Below are 23,881 nucleotides of genomic sequence, written 5' to 3'. Positions count from 1 at the left end.
CTGCTGCTTTAAGCAGCAGCGCGCAATATATTGTTCTTCTTAAGTCATATTATTATTATTATTATTATTTTTATTATTCCGCGTTTCCTTGTCCGCCTAACTAGTCCCGCAGCTTTCGAGCTATCGACTCCGTTCCACCTGGAAATCGTGCGTCCTATAGCGACGATGTGGGCTTGTATACAGCTTTCCGATACCCGCACTCGTTCGTCCGCTACACTCGTTTATCGCTCCCTTTTTCCCCAGTCATTTCTATGGAATTAATTTTCAAAGTGCTCTAACTCGGTCATTTTTCAAGCTACGGACACGGGATTTCAGACGGTCGGACCCGGGCGTACCGGCTCCCATCACTTCCGTTTTCGGAATTTTTGCACTCATCCTTCCCTTTCTTTTCCTCCTTCAAAATCCCTCCATTCATTTCAATGGGAGGCTCTTAGAGTGGGGGTGATGTCATCCACTGTAGTTTCAGTGGCAAAAAGCCGTTTTTTCACTTTTCAGCCGAACAATTCACCATAACTTCCTCATACTTTCACCTAGAAACTTCACTTAAATTTTAAATGGTAGAGAAACGTGTCCTTTCTAAGACCTCTAAATTTGAACATTATTGAAAATACGGTTTTTGAGTTATGAATTTTTGTTCGGCACTAGGGACGGTTTCGGCTCCCATAGGGTTCAATGTATTTTTGGAGCAGCTCAGAGTGCGGTTTCTAAAATTTTCTCCTGTTTTTAACTCGTCATAACATGCTCAATTCTCACTTAATCTGCAAATTTTTTATACCGTATCGATCCCCAGACTCTCCTTGTCGCAACGGTATATACGGTTAAGTGATGTGGGGAAAACTTTCCGAGCTATAAGCATTTGTTCGGAGGGTGGGTACGCTCCCATAGGAACCCATTGAAATTATTTTTTTTCTTTTTCAATTTTCTGCCGAACATTTCACCATAACTTCCTTATACTTTCACCTACAGACTTCATTTAAATTTTAAATGGTAGAGAAATGTCCCCTTTCTCAAACTTGTAAGTTTCAGACCGTTTGATAATACCGTTCTTGAGTTATGAATTTTTGTTTGACACTTGGGAGGGTTTTCCTCCCATAGAGCTCAATGTATTTTAAGAGCGGCTCGGCACGCAGATTTTCAAAACTTTGCCTGTTTTTAACTCGTAATTACACCATCAAATCTCGCTCAAAGTGCAAAAATTTTCACACCATCTCGAGCACCAGACTCTCCTTGTCGCTACGGTATGCTTCGTTCATTTTTGGACCTGGAAATGTTTTGGAGATATTTGAGGTTTTTTGGAGGGTGCCCCACGGGTCGAAATTCATTGAATCATGAGTCTGTCAGTTGTGTTCTGTGAGCGTGCGTGTGAGAGACAGAGAGGGGGGAGGGGGAGGGGCAGAGGCAGAGACTGACGGGGAGAGCTGTGAGGGCCACAGAAATACACAGGCAGCCTGTAACACTTTAAAGGTCATTTTTAAGGGGGACGTCTTAATTATCCAGGGTTTCTTAAGGTGGAATTTTTAAAAAAGACCTCATTCACAATATACTGCCTGTCTTTTCAACATTTTAAGACGCGGATCGGGGGACGGGGGTTTCGGCGGCGCAACATCTCGCGTTTCCTCCTGGAAATGCAGACCTCTAGTGTTACGTTTGCTGCCCTTCATTCTGAGGATCGTTCATTCTTGTCCGGTTAACTCCGCCCACAGTTTTCGAGATATCGACTCCGTTCAAAGTTTGTTTCGTACAGCTTCCCTGTGGGATGCGGGCTTGTATACAGGTTTTGGAAAAGTTACATAGTTTTTGCACAGTAAGCATTTGAAGTTTCGTGTTTTCTCCCATAGGAATGAATGGAAAAATGTCCATAAACTTTTGTCAAACTTTCAAAGTGCTGTCACACGGTCAGTTTTCGAGCTAGAGACACCAGAACTCAAACGGGCAGACCCGAGGGTCCACGGTCCCACCACGTGAAATTATGGGCCGATACCCCGCCCGCTTCATGACCTTTGACCCCGTTTTCCATTCAAGGCCTACAGAGCTCCATAGAGTCCAATGTAAACTGCTGTGGGAGAGTGCTCTCTTAACATCCCACTACCGACAGCTTAGCAGTAAACTCCTTCACCATAGGCGTCGCCTAGTGACCCACGCGGGTTTACCGTATCGAGGACCTCGCTTTAAGCGAGAAAGACGCGGATCGGGGGGCGGGGGTTTAGGCGGCGCAACATCTCGCGTTTCCTCCTGGAAATGCAGACCTCTAGTGTTACGTTTGCTGGCCTTCATTCTGAGGATCTTCATTCCTTGTCCGGTTAACTCCGCCCACAGTTTTCGAGATATCGACTCCGTTCAAAGTTTCATTCGTAGGGCTTCCCTGTGGGATGCGGGCTTGTATACAGCTTTTGGAGAAGTTACATAGTTTTTGCACAGTAAGCATTTGAAGTTTCGTGTTTTCTCCCATAGGAATGAATGAAGAAGTGTCCATAAACTTTTGTCAAACTTTCAAACTGCTGTCACACGGTCAGTTTTCGAGCTAGAGACACCAGAACTCAAACGGGCAGACCCAAGGGTCCACGGTCCCGCCACGTGAAATTATAGGCCGATAGCCCACCCGCTTCATGACCTTTGACCCCGTTTTCCTTTCACGGCCTACAGAGCTCCATAGAGTCCAATGTAAACTGCTGTGGGAGAGTGCTCTCTTAACATCCCACTACCAACAGCTTAGCAGTAAACTCCTTCACCATAGGCGTCGCCTAGTGACCCACGTGGGTTTACCGTATCGAGGACCTCGCTTTAAGCAGGAAAGACGCGGATCGGGGGGCAGGGGTTTAGGCGGCGCAACATCTCGCGTTTCCTCCTGGAAATGCAGACCTCTAGTGTTACGTTTGCTGCCCTTCATTCTGAGGATCGTTCAGTCTTTTCCGGTTAACTCCGCCCACAGTTTTCGAGATATCGACTCCGTTCAAAGTTTCATTCGTAGAGCTTCCCTGTGGGATGCGGGCTTGTATACAGCTTTTGGAAAAGTTACATAGTTTTAGCACAGTAAGCATTTGAAGTTTCATCTTTTGTCCCATAGGAATGAATGGAAATATGTCCATAAACTTTTGTCAAACTTTCAAACTGCTGTCACACGCTCAGTTTTCGAGCTAGAGACACCAGAATTCAAACGGGCAGACCCGAGAGTCCAAGGTCCCACCACGTGAAATTATGGGCCGATACCCCGCCCGCTTCATGACCTTTGACCCCGTTTTCCATTCACGGCCTACAGAGCTCCATAGAGTCCAATGTAAACTGCTGTGGGAGAGAGCTCTCTTAACATCCCACTACCGACAGCTTAGCAGTAAACTCCTTCACCATAAGCGTCGCCTAGTGACCCACGCGGGTTTACCGTATCGAGGACCTCGCTTTAAGCGGAAAAGACGCGGATCGGGGGACGGGGGTTTAGGCGGCGCAACATCTCGCGTTTCCTCCTGGAAATGCAGACCTCTAGTGTTACGTTTGCTGCCCTTCATTCTGAGGATCGTTCGTTCTTGTCCGGTTAACTCCGCCCACAGTTTTCGAGATATCGACTCCGTTCAAAGTTTGTTTCGTAGAGCTGCCCTGTGCGATGCGGGCTTGTATACAGCTTTTGGAAAAGTTACATAGTTTTTGCACAGGAAGCCTTTGAACTTTCATCTTTACTCCCATAGGAATGAATGGACAAATGTCCATAAACTTTTGTCAAACTTTCAAACTGCTGTCACACGGTCAGTTTTCGAGCTAGAGACACCAGAACTCAAACGGGCAGACCCGAGGGTCCACGGTCCCACCACGTGAAACTATAGGCCGATAGCCCACCCGCTTCATGACCTTTGACCCCGTTTTCCATTCACGGCCTACTGAGCTCCATAGAGTCCAATGTAAACTGCTGTGGGAGAGTGCTCTCTTAACATCCCACTACCGACAGCTTAGCAGTAAACTCCTTCACCATAAGCGTCGCCTAGTGACCCACGCGGGTTTACCGTACCGAGGACCTCGCTTTAAGCGGTAAAGACGCGGATCGGGGGACGGGGGTTTAGGCGGCGCAACATCTCGCGTTTCCTCCTGGAAATGCAGACCTCTAGTGTTACGTTTGCTGCCCTTCATTCTGAGGATCGTTCATTCTTGTCCGGTTAACTCCGCCCACAGTTTTCGAGATATCGACTCCGTTCAAAGTTTGTTTCGTAGAGCCGCCCTGTGGGATGCGGGCTTGTATACAGCTTTTGGAAAAGTTGCATAGTTTTCGCACAGTAAGCATTTGAAGTTTCATCTTTACTCCCATAGGAATGAATGGAAAAATGTCCATAAACTTTTGTCAAACTTTAAAACTGCTGTCACACGGTCAGTTTTCGAGCTAGAGACACCAGAACTCAAACGGGCAGACCCGAGGGTCCACGGTCCCAGCACGTGAAACTATGGGCCGATAGCCCACCCGCTTCATGACCTTTGACCCCGTTTTCCTTTCACGGCCTACAGAGCTCCATAGAGTCCAATGTAAACTGCTGTGGGAGAGTGCTCTCTTAACATCCCACTACCGACAGCTTAGCAGTAAACTCCTTCACCATAAGCGTCGCCTAGTGACCCACGCGGGTTTACCGTATCGAGGACCTCGCTTTAAGCGGGAAAGACGCGGATCGGGGGGCAGGGATTTAGGCGGCGCAACATCTCGCGTTTCCTCCTGGAAATGCAGACCTCTAGTGTTACGTTTGCTGCCCTTCATTCTGAGGATCGTTCATTCTTGTCCGGTTAACTCCGCCCACAGTTTTCGAGATATCGACTCCATTCAAAGTTTCATTCGTAGAGCTTCCCTGTGGGATGCGGGCTTGTATACAGCTTTTGGAAAACTTGCATAGTTTTTGCACAGGAAGCCTTTGAACTTTCATCTTTACTCCCATAGGAATGAATGGAAAAATGTCCATAAACTTTTGTCAAACTTTCAAACTGCTGTCACACGCTCAGTTTTCGAGCTAGAGACACCAGAACTCAAACGGGTAGACCCGAGGGTCCAAGGTCCCACCACGTAAAATTATAGGCCGATAGCCCACCCGCTTCATGACCTTTGACCCCGTTTTCCATTCACGGCCTACACAGCTCCATAGAGTCCAATGTAAACTGCTGTGGGACAGTGCTCTCTTAACATCCCACTACCAACAAATTAGCAGTAAACTCCTTCACCATAAGCGTCGCCTAGTGACCCACGCGGGTTTACCGTATCGAGGACCTCGCTTTAAGCGGTAAAGACGCGGATCGGGGGGCGGGGGTTTAGGCGGCGCAACATCTCGCGTTTCCTCCTGGAAATGCAGACCTCTAGTATTACGTTTGCTGCCCTTCATTCTGAGGATCGTTCATTCTTGTCCGGTTAACTCCACCCACAGTTTTCGAGATATCGACTCCGTTCAAAGTTTCATTCGTAGAGCTTCCCTGTGGGATGCGGGCTTGTATACAGCTTTTGGATAAGTTGCATACTTTTCGCACAGTAACCATTTGAAGTTTCATCTTTTGTCCCATAGGAATGAATGGAAAAATGTCCATAAACTTTTGTCAAACTTTCAAACTGCTGTCACACGGTCAGTTTTCGAGCTAGAGACACCAGAACTCAAACGGGCAGACCCGAGGGTCCACGGTCCCACCACGTAAAATTATGGGCCGATAGCCCACCCGCTTCATGACCTTTGACCCCGTTTTCCATTCACGGCCTACACAGCTCCATAGAGTCCAATGTAAACTGCTGTGGGAGAGTGCTCTCTTAACATCCCACTACCGACAGCTTAGCAGTAAACTCCTTCACCATAGCGTCGCCTAGTGACCCACGCGGGTTTACCGTATCGAGAACCTCGCTTTAAGCGGGAAAGACGCGGATCGGGGGACGGGGGTTTAGGCGGCGCAACATCTCGCGTTTCCTCCTGGAAATGCAGACCTCTAGTTATGTTGCGCCTGCTGCTGTAAGCAGCGGCGCGATATATTGTTATCCGTAAGTCATATTATTATTATTATTATTATTCTTATTATTCCGCGTTTCCTTGTCCGCCTAACTAGTCCCGCAGCTTTCGAGCTATCGACTCCGTTCCACCTGGAAATCGTGCGTCCTATAGCGACGATGTGGGCTTGTATACAGCTTTCCGATACCCGCACTCGTTCGTCCGCTACACTCGTTTATCGCTCCGTTTTTCCCCAGTCATTTCTATGGAATTAATTTTCGAACTGCTCTAACTCGGTCAATTTTCAAGCTACGGACACGAGATTTCAGACGGTCGGACCCGGGCGCACCGTGACCCGTCACTTCCGTTTTCGGACCTCTCGCACTCATCCCTCTCTTTCTATTCCTCCTTGAATATCCCTCCATTCACTTGTATGGAAGACATTTAGAGTGGGTGACATCATAGACACTCTGGGTTCACTGGCCAAAACCGTTTTTTCACTTTTCAGCCGAACAATTCACCATAACGTTCTCATACTTTCACCTAAAAACTTCATTTAAATTTTAAATGATAGAGAAACTTGTCCTTTCTAGCATCTGTAAATTTGAACGTAATCGATAATACGGTTTTTGAGTTATGAATTTTTGTTCGGCACTAGGGAGGGTTTTGGCTCCCATAGAGTTCAATGTATTTTTGGAGCGGCTCAGAGTGCGGTTTCTAAATTTTTCTCCTGTTTTTAACTCGTCATAACACGGTCAATTCTCGCTCAAACTGCTAATTTTTTATACCAGCTTCTTCCTTAGACTCTCCTTGTCGCAACGGTATATGCAGTTTAGCCATTTGGGATATCATTTCTGAGCTATAAGCATTTGTTCGGAGGGTGGGTACGCTCCCATAGGAATACATTGAAATGAATATGCCTGTCCTTTTTCGATATTCAACTTTTAGCCGAACATTTTGCCATAACTTCCTTATACTTTCACCTATAGACTTCATTTTACTTTCAAATGGTAGAGAAACTTCTCCTTTCTAAAATATGTAGATTTGAAATCATTTGAAGATACGATTCTGGAGTTATGAAGATTTGTTTGGCAGTAGGACGTTTCGGCTCCCATAGAGTTCAATGTATTTTCAGAAAGCCAAATTTTCTCAAATTTGCCCTTTTTTAACTCATTTTTACACCATCAATTCTCGCTCAAACTGAAAAAATTTTTACACCATCTCGAGTGCCAGACTCTCCTTGTCGCTATGGTATGCTTCGTTCAATTTTGGTTGGGAAAAGTTTTCGAGCTACGGGTCATTTTTTGAAGGGTCCCCCCGGTCGAAATTCATTGAATCCTGAGTCTGTCAGTTGTGTTCTGTGAGCGTGCGTGTGAGAGAGACAGAGGGGGGAGGGGGAGGGGCAGAGGCAGAGACTGACGGGGAGAGGTGTGAGGGCCACAGAAATACACAGGCAGTCTGTAACACTTTAAAGGTCATTTTTAAGGGGGACGTCTTAATTATCCAGGGTTTCTTAAGGTGGAATTTTTAAAGAATACCTCATTCACAATATACTGGCTGTCTTTTCGACATTTTAAGCTTTATTTCAAGTGGTCATTTTTAAAGGTGGACGTGTCAATACAACTGTGTGTTTCTTAAGGTGGAATTTTTATTAAGGTGGTATTTAAAATGTATTGGCCATCTTTTTTTGCTTTTAAGACTCTTTTGGCCTGTGATGTGGACATTTCAATACAATTCTGGGTTTCTTAAGGTGGAATTGTTTTTAAAGGTGGAATTCAAAATGTATCGTTTTCTATTCACACCCTACAGAGCTCCATAGAGTCCAATGTAAACTGCTGTGGGAGAGTGCTCTCTTAACATCCCACTACCAACAGCTTAGCAGTAAACTCCTTCACCATAAGCGTCGCCTAGTGACCCACGAGGGTTTACCGTATCGAGGACCTCGCTTTAAGCGGGAAAGACGCGGATCGGGGGGCGGGGTTTAGGCGGCGCAACATCTCGCGTTTCCTCCTGGAAATGCAGACCTCTAGTGTTACGTTTGCTGCCCTTCATTCTGAGGATCGTTCATTCTTGTCCGGTTAACTCCGCCCACAGTTTTCGAGATATCGACTCCGTTCAAAGTTTGTTTCGTAGAGCTTCCCTGTGGGATGCGGGCTTGTATACAGCTTTTGGAAAAGTTACATAGTTTTTGCACAGTAAGCATTTGAAGTTTCATATTTTCTCCCATAGGAATGAATGGAAAAATGTCCATAAACTTTTGTCAAACTTTCAAACTGCTGTCACACGGTCAGTTTTCGAGCTAGAGACACCAGAACTCAAAAGGGCAGACCCGAGGGTCCACGGTCCCACCACGTAAAATTATGGGCCGATAGCCCACCCGCTTCATGACCTTTGACCCCGTTTTCCATTCACGGCCTACAGAGCTCCATAGAGTCCAATGTAAACTGCTGTGGGAGAGTGCTCTATTAACATCCCACTACCGACAGCTTAGCAGTAAACTCCTTCACCATAAGCGTCGCCTAGTGACCCACGCGGGTTTACCGTATCGAGGACCTCGCTTTAAGCGGGAAAAACGCGGATCGGGGGACGGGGGTTTAGGCGGCGCAACATCTCGCGTTTCCTCCTGGAAATGCAGACCTCTAGTGTTACGTTTGCTGCCCTTCATTCTGAGGATCGTTCATTCTTGTCCGGTTAACTCCGCCCACAGTTTTCGAGATATCGACTCCGTTCAAAGTTTGTTTCGTAGAGCTTCCCTGTGGGATGCGGGCTTGTATACAGCTTTTGGAAAAGTTACATAGTTTTCGCACAGTAACCATTTGAAGTTTCATCTTTTGTCCCATAGGAATGAATGGAAAAATGTCCATAAACTTTTGTCAAACTTTCAAACTGCTGTCACACGGTCAGTTTTCGAGCTAGAGACACCAGAACTCAAACGGGCAGACCCAAGGGTCCACGGTCCCACCACGTGAAACTATAGGCTGATAGCCCACCCGCTTCATGACCTTTGACCCCGTTTTCCTTTCACGGCCTACAGAGCTCCATAGAGTCCAATGTAAACTGCTGTGGGAGAGTGCTCTCTTAACATCCCACTACCGACAGCTTAGCAGTAAACTCCTTCACCATAAGCGTCGCCTAGTGACCCACGCGGGTTTACCGTATCGAGGACCTCGCTTTAAGCGGGAAAGACGCGGATCGGGGGGCAGGGGTTTAGGCGGCGCAACATCTCGCGTTTCCTCCTGGAAATGCAGACCTCTAGTTATGTTGCGCCTGCTGCTTTAAGCAGCGGCGCAATATATTGTTATCCGTAAGTCATATTATTATTATTTTTATTATTATTTTTATTATTCCGCGTTTTCTTGGCCGCTTAACTAGTCCCGCAGCTTTCGAGCTATCGACTCCATTCCACCTGGAAATCGTGCGTCCTATAGCGACGATGTGGGCTTGTATACAGCTTTCCGATACCCGCACTCGTTCGTCCGCTACACTCGTTTTTCGCTCTGTTTTTCCCCAGTCATTTCTATGGAATTAATTTTCAAAGTGCTCTAACTCGGTCATTTTTCAAGCTACGGACACGGGATTTCAGACGGTCGGACCCGGGCGTACCGGCTCCCATCACTTCCGTTTTCGGAATTTTTGCACTCATCCTTCCCTTTCTTTTCCTCCTTCAAAATCCCTCCATTCATTTCAATGGGAGGCTCTTAGAGTGGGGGTGATGTCATCCACTGTAATTTCAGTGGCAAAAAGCCGTTTTTTCACTTTTCAGCCGAACAAATCGCCATAACTTCCTCATAGTTTCACCTAGAAACTTCATTTAAATTTTAAATGGTAGAGAAACTTGTCCTTTCTGAGACCTCTAAATTTGAACATTATTGAAAATACGGTTTTTGAGTTATGAATTTTTGTTCGGCACTAGGGACGGTTTCGGCTCCCATAGGGTTCAATGTATTTTTGGAGCAGCTCAGAGTGCGGTTTCTAAAATTTTCTCCTGTTTTTAACTCGTCATAACATGCTCAATTCTCACTTAATCTGCAAATTTTTTATACCATATCGATCCCCAGACTCTCCTTGTCGCAACGGTATATACGGTTAAGTGATGTGAGGAAAACTTTCCGAGCTATAAGCATTTGTTCGGAGGGTGGGTACGCTCCCATAGGAACCCATTGAAATTATTTTTTTTCTTTTTCAATTTTCTGCCGAACATTTCACCATAACTTCCTTATACTTTCACCTACAGACTTCATTTAAATTTTAAATGGTAGAGAAATTTCCCCTTTCTCAAACTTGTAAGTTTCAGACCGTTTGAGAATACCGTTCTTGAGTTATGAATTTTTGTTTGACACTTGGGAGGGTTTTCCTCCCATAGAGCTCAATGTATTTTAAGAGCGGGTCGGCACGCAGATTTTCAAAACTTTGCCTGTTTTTAACTCGTAATTACACCATCAAATCTCGCTCAAAGTGCAAAAATTTTTACACCATCTCGAGCACAAGACTCTCCTTGTCGCTACGGTATGCTTCGTTCAATTTTGGTTGGGAAAAGTTTTCGAGCTACGGGTGATTTTTTGGAGGGTGCTCCCCGGTCGAAATTCATTGAATCATGAGTCTGTCAGTTGTATTCTGTGAGCATGCGTGTGAGAGAGACAGAGGGGGGAGGGGGAGGGGCAGAGGCAGAGACTGAGGGGAAGAGCTGTGAGGGCCACAGAAATACACAGGCAGTCTGTAACACTTTAAAGGTCATTTTTAAGGGGGACGTCTTAATTATCCAGGGTTTCTTAAGGTGGAATTTTTAAAGAATACCTCATTCACAATATACTGGCTGTCTTTTCGACATTTTAAGCTTTATTTAAAGTGGTCATTTTTAAAGGTGGACGTGTCAATACAACTGTGGGTTTCTTAAGGTGGAATTTTTATTAAGGTGGTATTTAAAATGTATTGGCCATCTTTTTTTGCTTTTGGCCTGTGATGTGGACATTTCAATACAATTCTGGGTTTCTTAAGGTGGAATTGTTTTTAAAGGTGGAATTCAAAATTTATCGTTTTCTATTCACGCCCTACTGAGCTCCATAGAGTCCAATGTAAACTGCTGTGGGAGAGTGCTCTCTTAACATCCCACTACCAACAGCTTAGCAGTAAACTCCTTCACCATAAGCGTCGCCTAGTGACCCACGCGGGTTTACCGTATCGAGGACCTCGCTTTAAGCGGGAAAGACGCGGATCGGGGGACGGGGGTTTAGGCGGCGCAACATCTCGCGTTTCCTCCTGGAAATGCAGACCTCTAGTGTTACGTTTGCTGCCCTTCATTCTGAGGATCGTTCATTCTTGTCCGGTTAACTCCGCCCACAGTTTTCGAGATATCGACTCCGTTCAAAGTTTGTTTCGTAGAGCTTCCCTGTGGGATGCGGGCTTGTATACAGCTTTTGGAAAAGTTACATAGTGTTCGCACAGTAAGCGTTTGAAGTTTCACCTTTTGTCCCATAGGAATGAATGGAAAAATTTCCATAAACTTTTGTCAAACTTTCAAACTGCTGTCACACGGTCAGTTTTCGAGCTAGAGACACCAGAGCTCAAACGGGCAGACCCGAGGGTCCACGGTCCCAGCACGTGAAACTATGGGCCGATAGCCCACCCGCTTCATGACCTTTGACCCCGTTTTCCATTCACGGCCTACACAGCTCCATAGAGTCCAATGTAAACTGCTGTGGGTGACTGCTCTCTTAACATCCCACTACCAACAGCTTAGCAGTAAACTCCTTCACCATAAGCGTCGCCTAGTGACCCACGCGGGTTTACCGTATCGAGGACCTCGCTTTAAGCGGGAAAGACGCGGATCGGGGGGCAGGGGTTTAGGCGGCGCAACATCTCGCGTTTCCTCCTGGAAATGCAGACCTCTAGTGTTACGTTTGCTGCCCTTCATTCTGAGGATCGTTCATTCTTGTCCGGTTAACTCCGCCCACAGTTTTCGAGATATCGACTCCGTTCAAAGTTTCATTCGTAGAGCTTCCCTGTGGGATGCGGGCTTGTATACAGCTTTTGGAAAAGTTGCATAGTTTTAGCACAGTAAGCATTTGAAGTTTCATCTTTTCTCCCATAGGAATGAATGGAAAAATGTCCATAAACTTTTGTCAAACTTTCAAACTGCTGTCACACGCTCAGTTTTCGAGCTAGAGACACCAGAACTCAAACGGGCAGACCCGAGAGTCCAAGGTCCCACCACGTGAAATTATGGGCCGATAGCCCACCCGCTTCATGACCTTTGACCCCGTTTTCCATTCACGGCCTACACAGCTCCACATAGTCCAATGTAAACTGCTGTGGGACAGTGCTCTCTTAACATCCCACTACCAACAGCTTAGCAGTAAACTCCTTCACCATAAGCATCGCCTAGTGACCCACGCGGGTTTACCGTGTCGAGGACCTCGCTTTAAGCGGGAAAGACGCGGATCGGGGGGCAGGGGTTTAGGCGGCGCAACATCTCGCGTTTCCTCCTGGTGTTACGTTTGCTGCCCTTCATTCTGAGGATCGTTCATTCTTGTCCGGTTAACTCCGCCCACAGTTTTCGAGATATCGACTCCGTTCAAAGTTTGTTTCGTAGAGCTGCCCTGTGGGATGCGGGCTTGTATACAGCTTTTGGAAAAGTTGCATAGTTTTTGCACAGGAAGCCTTTGAACTTTCATCTTTACTCCCATAGGAATGAATGGAAAAATGTCCATAAACTTTTGTCAAACTTTCAAACTGCTGTCACACGCTCAGTTTTCGAGCTAGAGACACCAGAACTCAAACGGGCAGACCCGAGGGTCCAAGGTCCCACCACGTAAAATTATAGGCCGATAGCCCACCCGCTTCATGACCTTTGACCCCGTTTTCCATTCACGGCCTACACAGCTCCATAGAGTCCAATGTAAACTGCTGTGGGACAGTGCTCTCTTAACATCCCACTACCAACAGCTTAGCAGTAAACTCCTTCACCATAAGCGTCGCCTAGTGACCCACGCGGGTTTACCGTATCGAGGACCTCGCTTTAAGCGGTAAAGACGCGGATCGGGGGGCGGGGGTTTAGGCGGCGCAACATCTCGCGTTTCCTCCTGGAAATGCAGACCTCTAGTGTTACGTTTGCTGCCCTTCATTCTGAGGATCGTTCGTTCTTGTCCGGTTAACTCCGCCCACAGTTTTCGAGATATCGACTCCGTTCAAAGTTTCATTCGTAGAGCTTCCCTGTGGGATGCGGGCTTGTATACAGCTTTTGGAAAAGTTACATAGTTTTCGCACAGTAAGCATTTGAAGTTTCATCTTTACTCCCATAGGAATGAATGGAAAAATGTCCATAAACTTTTGTCACACTTTAAAACTGCTGTCACACGCTCAGTTTTCGAGCTAGAGACACCAGAGCTCAAACGGGCAGACCCGAGGGTCCACGGTCCCACCACGTGAAACTATAGGCCGATAGCCCACCCACTTCATGAACTTTGACCCCGTTTTCCATTCACGGCCTACAGAGCTCCATAGAGTCCAATGTAAACTGCTGTGGGAGACTGCTCTCTTAACATCCCACTACCAACAGCTTAGCAGTAAACTCCTTCACCATAAGCGTCGCCTAGTGACCCACGCGGGTTTACCGTATCGAGGACCTCACTTTAAGCGGGAAAGACGCGGATCGGGGGGCAGGGGTTTAGGCGGCGCAACATCTCGCGTTTCCTCCTGGAAATGCAGACCTCTAGTGTTACGTTTGCTGCCCTTCATTCTGAGGATCGTTCATTCTTGTCCGGTTAACTCCGCCCACAGTTTTCGAGATATCGACTCTGTTCAAAGTTTGTTTCGTAGAGCTTTCCTGTGGGATGCGGGCTTGTATACAGCTTTTGGAAAAGTTACATAGTTTTAGCACAGTAAGCATTTGAAGTTTCAACTTTTCTCCCATAGGAATGAATGGAAAAATGTCCATAAACTTTTGTCAAACTTTCAAAGTGCTGTCACACGGTCAGTTTTTGAGCTACAGACACCAGAATTCAAACGGGCAGACCCGAGGGTCCACGGTCCCACCACGTGAAACTATAGGCCGATAGCCCACCCGCTTCATGACCTTTGACCCCGTTTTCCATTCACGGCCTACTGAGCTCCACAGAGTCCAATGTAAACTGCTGTGGGAGAGTGCTCTCTTAACATCCCACTACCGACAGCTTAGCAGTAAACTCCTTCACCATAAGCGTCGCCTAGTGACCCACGCGGGTTTACCGTATCGAGGACCTCGCTTTAAGCGGGAAAGACACGAATCGGGGGACGGGGGTTTAGGCGGCGCAACATCTCGCGTTTCCTCCTGGAAATGCAGACCTCTAGTGTTACGTTTGCTGCCCTTCATTCTGAGGATCGTTCATTCTTGTCCGGTTAACTCCGCCCACAGTTTTCGAGATATAGACTCCATTCAAAGTTTGTCTCGTAGAGCTGCCCTGTGGGATGCGGGCTTGTATACAGCTTTTGGAAAAGTTACATAGTTTTCGCACAGTAAGCATTTGAAGTTTCATCTTTTCTCCCATAGGAATGAATGGAAAAATGTCCATAAACTTTTGTCAAACTTTAAAACTGCTGTCACACGGTCAGTTTTCGAGCTAGAGACACCAGAATTCAAACGGGCAGACCCGAGAGTCCACGGTCCCACCACGTGAATTTATGGGCCGATAGCCCACCCGCTTCATGACCTTTGACCCCGTTTTCCTTTCACGGCCTACAGAGCTCCATAGAGTCCAATGTAAACTGCTGTGGGAGAGTGCTCCCTTAACATCCCACTACCGACAGCTTAGCAGTAAACTCCTTCACCATAAGCGTCGCCTAGTGACCCACGCGGGTTTACCGTATCGAGGACCTCGCTTTAAGCGGGAAAGACGCGGATCGGGGGGCGGGGCTTTAGGCGGCGCAACATCTCGCGTTTCCTACTGGAAATGCAGACCTCTAGTGTTACGTTTGCTGCCCTTCATTCTGAGGATCTTCATTCCTTGTCCGGTTAACTCCGCCCACAGTTTTCGAGATATCGACTCCGTTCAAAGTTTCATTCGTAGAGCTTCCCTGTGGGATGCGGGCTTGTATACAGCTTTTGGAAAAGTTGCATAATTTTCGCACAGTAAGCATTTGAAGTTTCATCTTTTCTCCCATAGGAATGAATGGAAAAATGTCCATAAACTTTTGTCAAACTTTCAAACTGCTGTCACACGCTCAGTTTTCGAGCTAGAGACACCAGAACTCAAACGGGCAGACCCGAGAGTCCACGGTCCCCCCACGTGAAATTATGGGCCGATAGCCCACCCGCTTCATGACCTTTGACCCCGTTTTCCATTCACGGCCTACACAGCTCCACATAGTCCAATGTAAACTGCTGTGGGACAGTGCTCTCTTAACATCCCACTACCAACAGCTTAGCAGTAAACTCCTTCACCATAAGCGTCGCCTAGTGACCCACGCGGGTTTACCGTGTCGAGGACCTCGCTTTAAGCGGGAAAGACGCGGATCGGGGGGCAGGGGTTTAGGCGGCACAACATCTCGCGTTTCCTCCTGGAAATGCAGACCTCTAGTGTTACGTTTGCTGCCCTTCATTCTGAGGATCGTTCATTCTTGTCCGGTTAACTCCGCCCACAGTTTTCGAGATATCGACTCCGTTCAAAGTTTGTTTCGTAGAGCTTCCCTGTGGGATGCGGGCTTGTATACAGCTTTTGGAAAAGTTACATAGTTTTCGCACAGTAAGCGTTTGAAGTTTCACCTTTTGTCCCATAGGAATGAATGGAAAAATTTCCATAAACTTTTGTCAAACTTTCAAACTGCTGTCACACGGTCAGTTTTCGAGCTAGAGACACCAGAACTCAAACGGGCAGACCCGAGGGTCCACGGTCCCAGCACGTGAAACTATGGGCCGATAGCCCACCCGCTTCATGACCTTTGACCCCGTTTTCCATTCACGGCCTACACAGCTCCATAGAGTCCAATGTAAACTGCTGTGGGTGACTGCTCTCTTAACATCCCACTACCAACAGCTTAGCAGTAAACTCCTTCACCATAAGCGTCGCCTAGTGACCCACGCGGGTTTACCGTATCGAGGACCTCGCTTTAAGCGGGAAAGACGCGGATCGGGGGGCAGGGGTTTAGGCGGCGCAACATCTCGCGTTTCCTCCTGGTGTTACGTTTGCTGCCCTTCATTCTGAGGATCGTTCATTCTTGTCCGGTTAACTCCGCCCACAGTTTTCGAGATATCGACTCCGTTCAAAGTTTGTTTCGTAGAGCTTCCCTGTGGGATGCGGGCTTGTATACAGCTTTTGGAAAAGTTGCATAGTTTTTGCACAGGAAGCCTTTGAACTTTCATCTTTACTCCCATAGGAATGAATGGAAAAATGTCCATAAACTTTTGTCAAACTTTCAAACTGCTGTCACACGCTCAGTTTTCGAGCTAGAGACACCAGACCTCAAACGGGCAGACCCGAGGGTCCAAGGTCCCACCACGTAAAATTATAGGCCGATAGCCCACCCGCTTCATGACCTTTGACCCCGTTTTCCATTCACGGCCTACACAGCTCCATAGAGTCCAATGTAAACTGCTGTGGGAGAGTGCTCTCTTAACATCCCACTACCAACAGCTTAGCAGTAAACTCCTTCACCATAAGCGTCGCCTAGTGACCCACGCGGGTTTACCGTATCGAGGACCTCGCTTTAAGCGGTAAAGACGCGGATTGGGGGGCGGGGGTTTAGGCGGCGCAACATCTCGCGTTTCCTCCTGGAAATGCAGACCTCTAGTTATGTTGCGCCTGCTGCTTTAAGCAGCGGCGCAATATATTGTTATCCGTAAGTCATATTATTATTATTATTTTTATTATTATTTTTATTATTCCGCGTTTCCTTGTCCGCTTAACTAGTCCCGCAGCTTTCGAGCTATCGATTCCGTTCCACCTGGAAATCGTGCGTCCTATAGCGACGATGTGGGCTTGTATACAGCTTTCCGATACCCGCACTCGTTCGTCCGCTACACTCGTTTATCGCTCCGTTTTTCCCCAGTCATTTCTATGGAATTAATTTTCAAAGTGCTCTAACTCGGTCATTTTTCAAGCTACGGACACGGGATTTCAGACGGTCGGACCCGGGCGTACCGGCTCCCATCACTTCCGTTTTCAGATTTTTTGCACTCATCCTTCCCTTTCTATTCCTCCTTCAAAATCCCTCCATTCATTTCAATGGGAGGCTCTTACAGTGGGTGACGTCATACACTGTAGATTCCTTCTCAGAAAACGGGTTTTTCACTTTTCAGCCAAACAAATCACCATAACTTCCTCATACTTTCACCTAGAAACTTCATTTAAATTTTAAATGGTAGAGAAACTTGTCCTTTCTAAGACCTCTAAATTTGAACATTATTGAAAATACGGTTTTTGAGTTATGAATTTTTGTTCGGCACTAGGGAGGGTTTCGGCTCCCATAGGGTTCAATGTATTTTTGGAGCAGCTCAGAGTGCGGTTTCTAAAATTTTCTCCTGTTTTTAACTCGTCATAACATGCTCAATTCTCACTTAATCTGCAAATTTTTTATACCATATCGATCCCCAGACTCTCCTTGTCGCAACGGTATATACGGTTAAGTGATGTGGGGAAAACTTTCCGAGCTATAAGCATTTGTTCGGAGGGTGGGTACGCTCCCATAGGAACCCATTGAAATTTTTTTTTTTCTTTTTCAATTTTCTGCCGAACATTTCACCATAACTTCCTTATACTTTCACCTACAGACTTCATTTAAACTTTAAATGGTAGAGAAATTTCCCCTTTCTCACACTTGTAAGTTTCAGACCGTTTGAGAATACCGTTCTTGAGTTATGAATTTTTGTTTGACACATGGGAGGGTTTTCCTCCCATAGAGCTCAATGTATTTTAAGAGCGGGTCTGCACGCAAATTTTCAAAACTTTGCCTGTTTTTAACTCGTAATTACACCATCAAATCTCGCTCAAAGTGCAAAAATTTTTACACCATCTCGAGCACCAGACTCTCCTTGTCGCTACGGTATGCTTCGTTCAATTTTGGTTGGGAAAAGTTTTCGAGCTACGGGTGATTTTTTGGAGGGTGCTCCCCGGTCGAAATTCATTGAATCGTGAGTTTGTCAGTTGTATTCTGTGAGCGTGCGTGTGAGAGAGACACAGAGGGGGGAGGGGGAGGGGCAGAGGCAGACACTGACGGGGAGAGCTGTGAGGGCCACAGAAATACACAGGCAGTCTGTAACACTTTAAAGGTCATTTTTAAGGGGGACGTCTTAATTATCCAGGGTTTCTTAAGGTGGAATTTTTAAAAAAGACCTCATTCACAATATACTGGCTGTCTTTTCAACATTTTAAGACGCGGATCGGGGGACGGGGGTTTCGGCGGCGCAACATCTCGCGTTTCCTCCTGGAAATGCAGACCTCTAGTGTTACGTTTGCTGCCCTTCATTCTGAGGATCGTTCATTTTGTCCGGTTAACTCCGCCCACAGTTTTCGAGATATCGACTCCGTTCAAAGTTTGTTTCGTAGAGCTTCCCTGTGGGATGCGGGCTTGTATACAGCTTTTGGAAAAGTTGCATAGTTTTTGCACAGGAAGCCTTTGAACTTTCATCTTTACTCCCATAGGAATGAATGGAAAAATGTCCATAAACTTTTGTCAAACTTTCAAACTGCTGTCACACGCTCAGTTTTCGAGCTAGAGACACCAGACCTCAAACGGGCAGACCCGAGGGTCCAAGGTCCCACCACGTAAAATTATAGGCCGATAGCCCACCCGCTTCATGACCTTTGACCCCGTTTTCCATTCACGGCCTACACAGCTCCATAGAGTCCAATGTAAACTGCTGTGGGAGAGTGCTCTCTTAACATCCCACTACCAACAGCTTAGCAGTAAACTCCTTCACCATAAGCGTCGCCTAGTGACCCACGCGGGTTTACCGTATCGAGGACCTCGCTTTAAGCGGTAAAGACGCGGATCGGGGGGCGGGGGTTTAGGCGGCGCAACATCTCGCGTTTCCTCCTGGAAATGCAGACCTCTAGTGTTACGTTTGCTGCCCTTCATTCTGAGGATCGTTCGTTCTTGTCCGGTTAACTCCGCCCACAGTTTTCGAGATATCGACTCCGTTCAAAGTTTCATTCGTAGAGCTTCCCTGTGGGATGCGGGCTTGTATACAGCTTTTGGAAAAGTTGCATAGTTTTAGCACAGTAAGCATTTGAAGTTTCATCTTTTGTCCCATAGGAATGAATGGAAATATGTCCATAAACTTTTGTCAAACTTTCAAACTGCTGTCACACGCTCAGTTTTCGAGCTAGAGACACCAGAATTCAAACGGGCAGACCCGAGAGTCCAAGGTCCCACCACGTGAAATTATAGGCCGATACCCCGCCCGCTTCATGACCTTTGACCCCGTTTTCCATTCACGGCCTACAGAGCTCCATAGAGTCCAATGTAAACTGCTGTGGGAGAGTGCTCTCTTAACATCCCACTACCGACAGCTTAGCAGTAAATTCCTTCACCATAAGCGTCGCCTAGTGACCCACGCGGGTTTACCGTATCGAGGACCTCGCTTTAAGCGGTAAAGACGCGGATCGGGGGGCAGGGGTTTAGGCGGCGCAACATCTCGCGTTTCCTCCTGGAAATGCAGACCTCTAGTGTTACGTTTGCTGCCCTTCATTCTGAGGATCGTTCATTCTTGTCCGGTTAACTCCGCCCACAGTTTTCGAGATATCGACTCCGTTCAAAGTTTCATTCGTAGAGCTTCCCTGTGGGATGCGGGCTTGTATACAGCTTTTGGAAAAGTTACATAGTTTTCGCACAGTAAGCATTTGAAGTTTCATCTTTACTCCCATAGGAATGAATGGAAAAATGTCCATAAACTTTTGTCAAACTTTAAAACTGCTGTCACACGCTCAGTTTTCGAGCTAGAGACACCAGAACTCAAACGGGCAGACCCGAGGGTCCACGGTCCCACCACGTGAAATTATGGGCCGATAACCCACCCGCTTCATGACCTTTGACCCCGTTTTCCTTTCACGGCCTACAGAGCTCCATAGAGTCCAATGTAAACTGCTGTGGGAGAGTGCTCTCTTAACATCCCACTACCGACAGCTTAGCAGTAAACTCCTTCACCATAAGCGTCGCCTAGTGACCCACGCGGGTTTACCGTATCGAGGACCTCGCTTTAAGCGGGAAAGACGCGGATCGGGGGACGGGGGTTTAGGCGGCGCAACATCTCGCGTTTCCTCCTGGAAATGCAGACCTCTAGTGTTACGTTTGCTGCCCTTCATTCTGAGGATCGTTCATTCTTGTCCGGTTAACTCCGCCCACAGTTTTCGAGATATCGACTCCGTTCAAAGTTTCATTCGTAGAGCTTCCCTGTGGGATGTGGGCTTGTATACAGCTTTTGGAAAAGTTACATAGTTTTTGCACAGTAAGCATTTGAAGTTTCATCTTTACTCTTATAGGAATGAATGGAAAAATGTCCGTAAACTTTTGTCAAACTTTCAAACTGCTGTCACACGCTCAGTTTTCGAGCTACAGACACCAGAATTCAAACGGGCAGACCCGAGAGTCCACGGTCCCGCCACGTGAAATTATAGGCCGATACCCCGCCCGCTTCATGACCTTTGACCCCGTTTTCCATTCACGGCCTACACAGCTCCATAGAGTCCAATGTAAACTGCTGTGGGACAGTGCTCTCTTAACATCCCACTACCAACAGCTTAGCAGTAAACTCCTTCACCATAAGCGTCGCCTAGTGACCCACGCGGGTTTACCGTATCGAGGACCTCGCTTTAAGCGGTAAAGACGCGGATCGGGGGGCGGGGGTTTAGGCGGCGCAACATCTCGCGTTTCCTCCTGGAAATGCAGACCTCTAGTGTTACGTTTGCTGCCCTTCATTCTGAGGATCGTTCATTCTTGTCCGGTTAACTCCGCCCACAGTTTTCGAGATATCGACTCCGTTCAAAGTTTGTTTCGTAGAGCTTCCCTGTGGGATGCGGGCTTGTATACAGCTTTTGGAAAAGTTGCATAGTTTTTGCACAGGAAGCCTTTGAACTTTCATCTTTACTCCCTTAGGAATGAATGGAAAAATGTCCATAAACTTTTGTCAAACTTTCAAACTGCTGTCACACGCTCAGTTTTCGAGCTAGAGACACCAGAACTCAAACGGGCAGACCCGAGGGTCCAAGGTCCCACCACGTGAAATTATAGGCCGATAGCCCACCCGCTTCATGACCTTTGACCCCGTTTTCCATTCACGGCCTACACAGCTCCATAGAGTCCAATGTAAACTGCTGTGGGACAGTGCTCTCTTAACATCCCACTACCAACAGCTTAGCAGTAAACTCCTTCACCATAAGCGTCGCCTAGTGACCCACGCGGGTTTACCGTATCGAGGACCTCGCTTTAAGCGGTAAAGATGCGGATCGGGGGGCGGGGGTTTAGGCGGCGCAACATCTCGCGTTTCCTCCTGGAAATGCAGACCTCTAGTGTTACGTTTGCTGCCCTTCATTCTGAGGATCGTTCATTCTTGTCCGGTTAACTCCGCCCACAGTTTTCGAGATATAGACTCCGTTCAAAGTTTGTCTCGTAGAGCTGCCCTGTGGGATGCGGGCTTGTATACAGCTTTTGGAAAAGTTACATAGTTTTCGCACAGTAAGCATTTGAAGTTTCATCTTTTCTCCCATAGGAATGAATGGAAAAATGTCCATAAACTTTTGTCAAACTTTAAAACTGCTGTCACACGGTCAGTTTTCGAGCTAGAGACACCAGAATTCAAACGGGCAGACCCGAGAGTCCACGGTCCCACCACGTGAAATTATGGGCCGATAGCCCACCCGCTTCATGACCTTTGACCCCGTTTTCCATTCACGGCCTACACAGCTCCATAGAGTCCAATGTAAACTGCTGTGGGAGAGTGCTCTCTTAACATCCCACTACCGACAGCTTAGCAGTAAACTCCGTCACCATAAGCGTCGCCTAGTGACCCACGCGGGTTTACCGTATCGAGCACCTCGCTTTAAGCGGGAAAGACGCGGATCGGGGGGCGGGGGTTTAGGCGGCGCAACATCTCGCGTTTCCTCCTGGAAATGCAGACCTCTAGTGTTACGTTTGCTGCCCTTCATTCTGAGGATCGTTCATTCTTGTCCGGTTAACTCCGCCCACAGTTTTCGAGATATCGACTCCGTTCAAAGTTTCACTCGTAGGGCTTCCCTGTGGGATGCGGGCTTGTATACAGGTTTTGGAAAAGTTACATAGTTTTTGCACAGTAAGCATTTGAAGTTTCGTGTTTTCTCCCATAGGAATGAATGGAAAAATGTCCATAAACTTTTGTCAAACATTCAAACTGCTGTCAAACGCTCAGTTTTCGAGCTAGAGACACCAGAACTCAAACGGGCAGACCCGAGGGTCCACGGTCCCAGCACGTGAAACTATGGGCCGATAGCCCACCCGCTTCATGACCTTTGACCCCGTTTTCCATTCACGGCCTACACAGCTCCATAGAGTCCAATGTAAACTGCTGTGGGAGAGTGCTCTCTTAACATCCCACTACCGACAGCTTAGCAGTAAACTCCTTCACCATAAGCGTCGCCTAGTGACCCACGCGGGTTTACCGTACCGAGGACCTCGCTTTAAGCGGGAAAGACGCGGATCGGGGGGCAGGGGTTTAGGCGGCGCAACATCTCACGTTTCCTCCTGGAAATGCAGACCTCTAGTGTTACGTTTGCTGCCCTTCATTCTGAGGATCGTTCATTCCTTGTCCGGTTAACTCCGCCCACAGTTTTCGAGATATCGACTCCGTTCAAAGTTTGTTTCGTAGAGCTGCCCTGTGGGATGCGGGCTTGTATACAGCTTTTGGAAAAGTTGCATAGTTTTTGCACAGTAAGCCTTTGAAGTTTCATCTTTTCTCCTATAGGAATGAATGGAAAAATGTCCATAAACTTTTGTCAAACTTTCAAACTGCTTTCACACGCTCAGTTTTCGAGCTACAGACACCAGAATTCAAACGGGCAGACCCGAGAGTCCACGGTCCCGCAACGTGAAATTATGGGCCGATAGCCCACCCGCTTCATGACCTTTGACCCCGTTTTCCATTCACGGCCTACAGAGCGCCATAGAGTCCAATGTAAACTGCTGTGGGAGAGTGCTCTCTTAACATCCCACTACCGACAGCTTAGCAGTAAACTCCTTCACCATATGCGTCGCCTAGTGACCCACGCGGGTTTACCGTATCGAGGACCTCGCTTTAAGCGAGAAAGACGCGGATCGGGGGGCGGGGGTTTAGGCGGCGCAACATCTCGCGTTTCCTCCTGGAAATGCAGACCTCTAGTGTTACGTTTGCTGCCCTTCATTCTGAGGATCGTTCATTCTTGTTCGGTTAACTCCGCCCACAGTTTTCGAGATATCGACTCCGTTCAAAGTTTGTTTCGTAGAGCTTCCCTGTGGGATGCGGCTTGTATACAGCTTTTGGAAAAGTTACATAGTTTTCGCACAGTAAGCATTTGAAGTTTCATCTTAACTCCCATAGGAATGAATGGAAAAATGTCCATAAACTTTTGTCAAACTTTCAAACTGCTGTCACACGGTCAGTTTTCGAGCTAGAGACACCAGAACTCAAACGGGCAGACCCGAGAGTCCACGGTCCCACCACGTGAAATTATAGGCCGATACCCCGCCCGCTTCATGACCTTTGACCCCGTTTTCCATTCACGGCCTACAGAGCTCCATAGAGTCCAATGTAAACTGCTGTGGGAGAGTGCTCTCTTAACATCCCACTACCGACAGCTTAGCAGTAAACTCCTTCACCATAAGCGTCGCCTAGTGACCCACGCGGGTTTACCGTATCGAGGACCTCGCTTTAAGCGGGAAAGACGCGGATCGGGGGACGGGGGTTTCGGCGGCGCAACATCTCGCGTTTCCTCCTGGAAATGCAGACCTCTAGTGTTACGTTTGCTGCCCTTCATTCTGAG

The sequence above is a fragment of the Hoplias malabaricus genome, chromosome 1, assembly GCF_029633855.1.
Source record: "Hoplias malabaricus isolate fHopMal1 chromosome 1, fHopMal1.hap1, whole genome shotgun sequence".
Taxonomy (NCBI): Eukaryota; Metazoa; Chordata; class Actinopteri; order Characiformes; family Erythrinidae; genus Hoplias; species Hoplias malabaricus.
Note: the sequence above shows the minus strand (reverse complement) of the source record.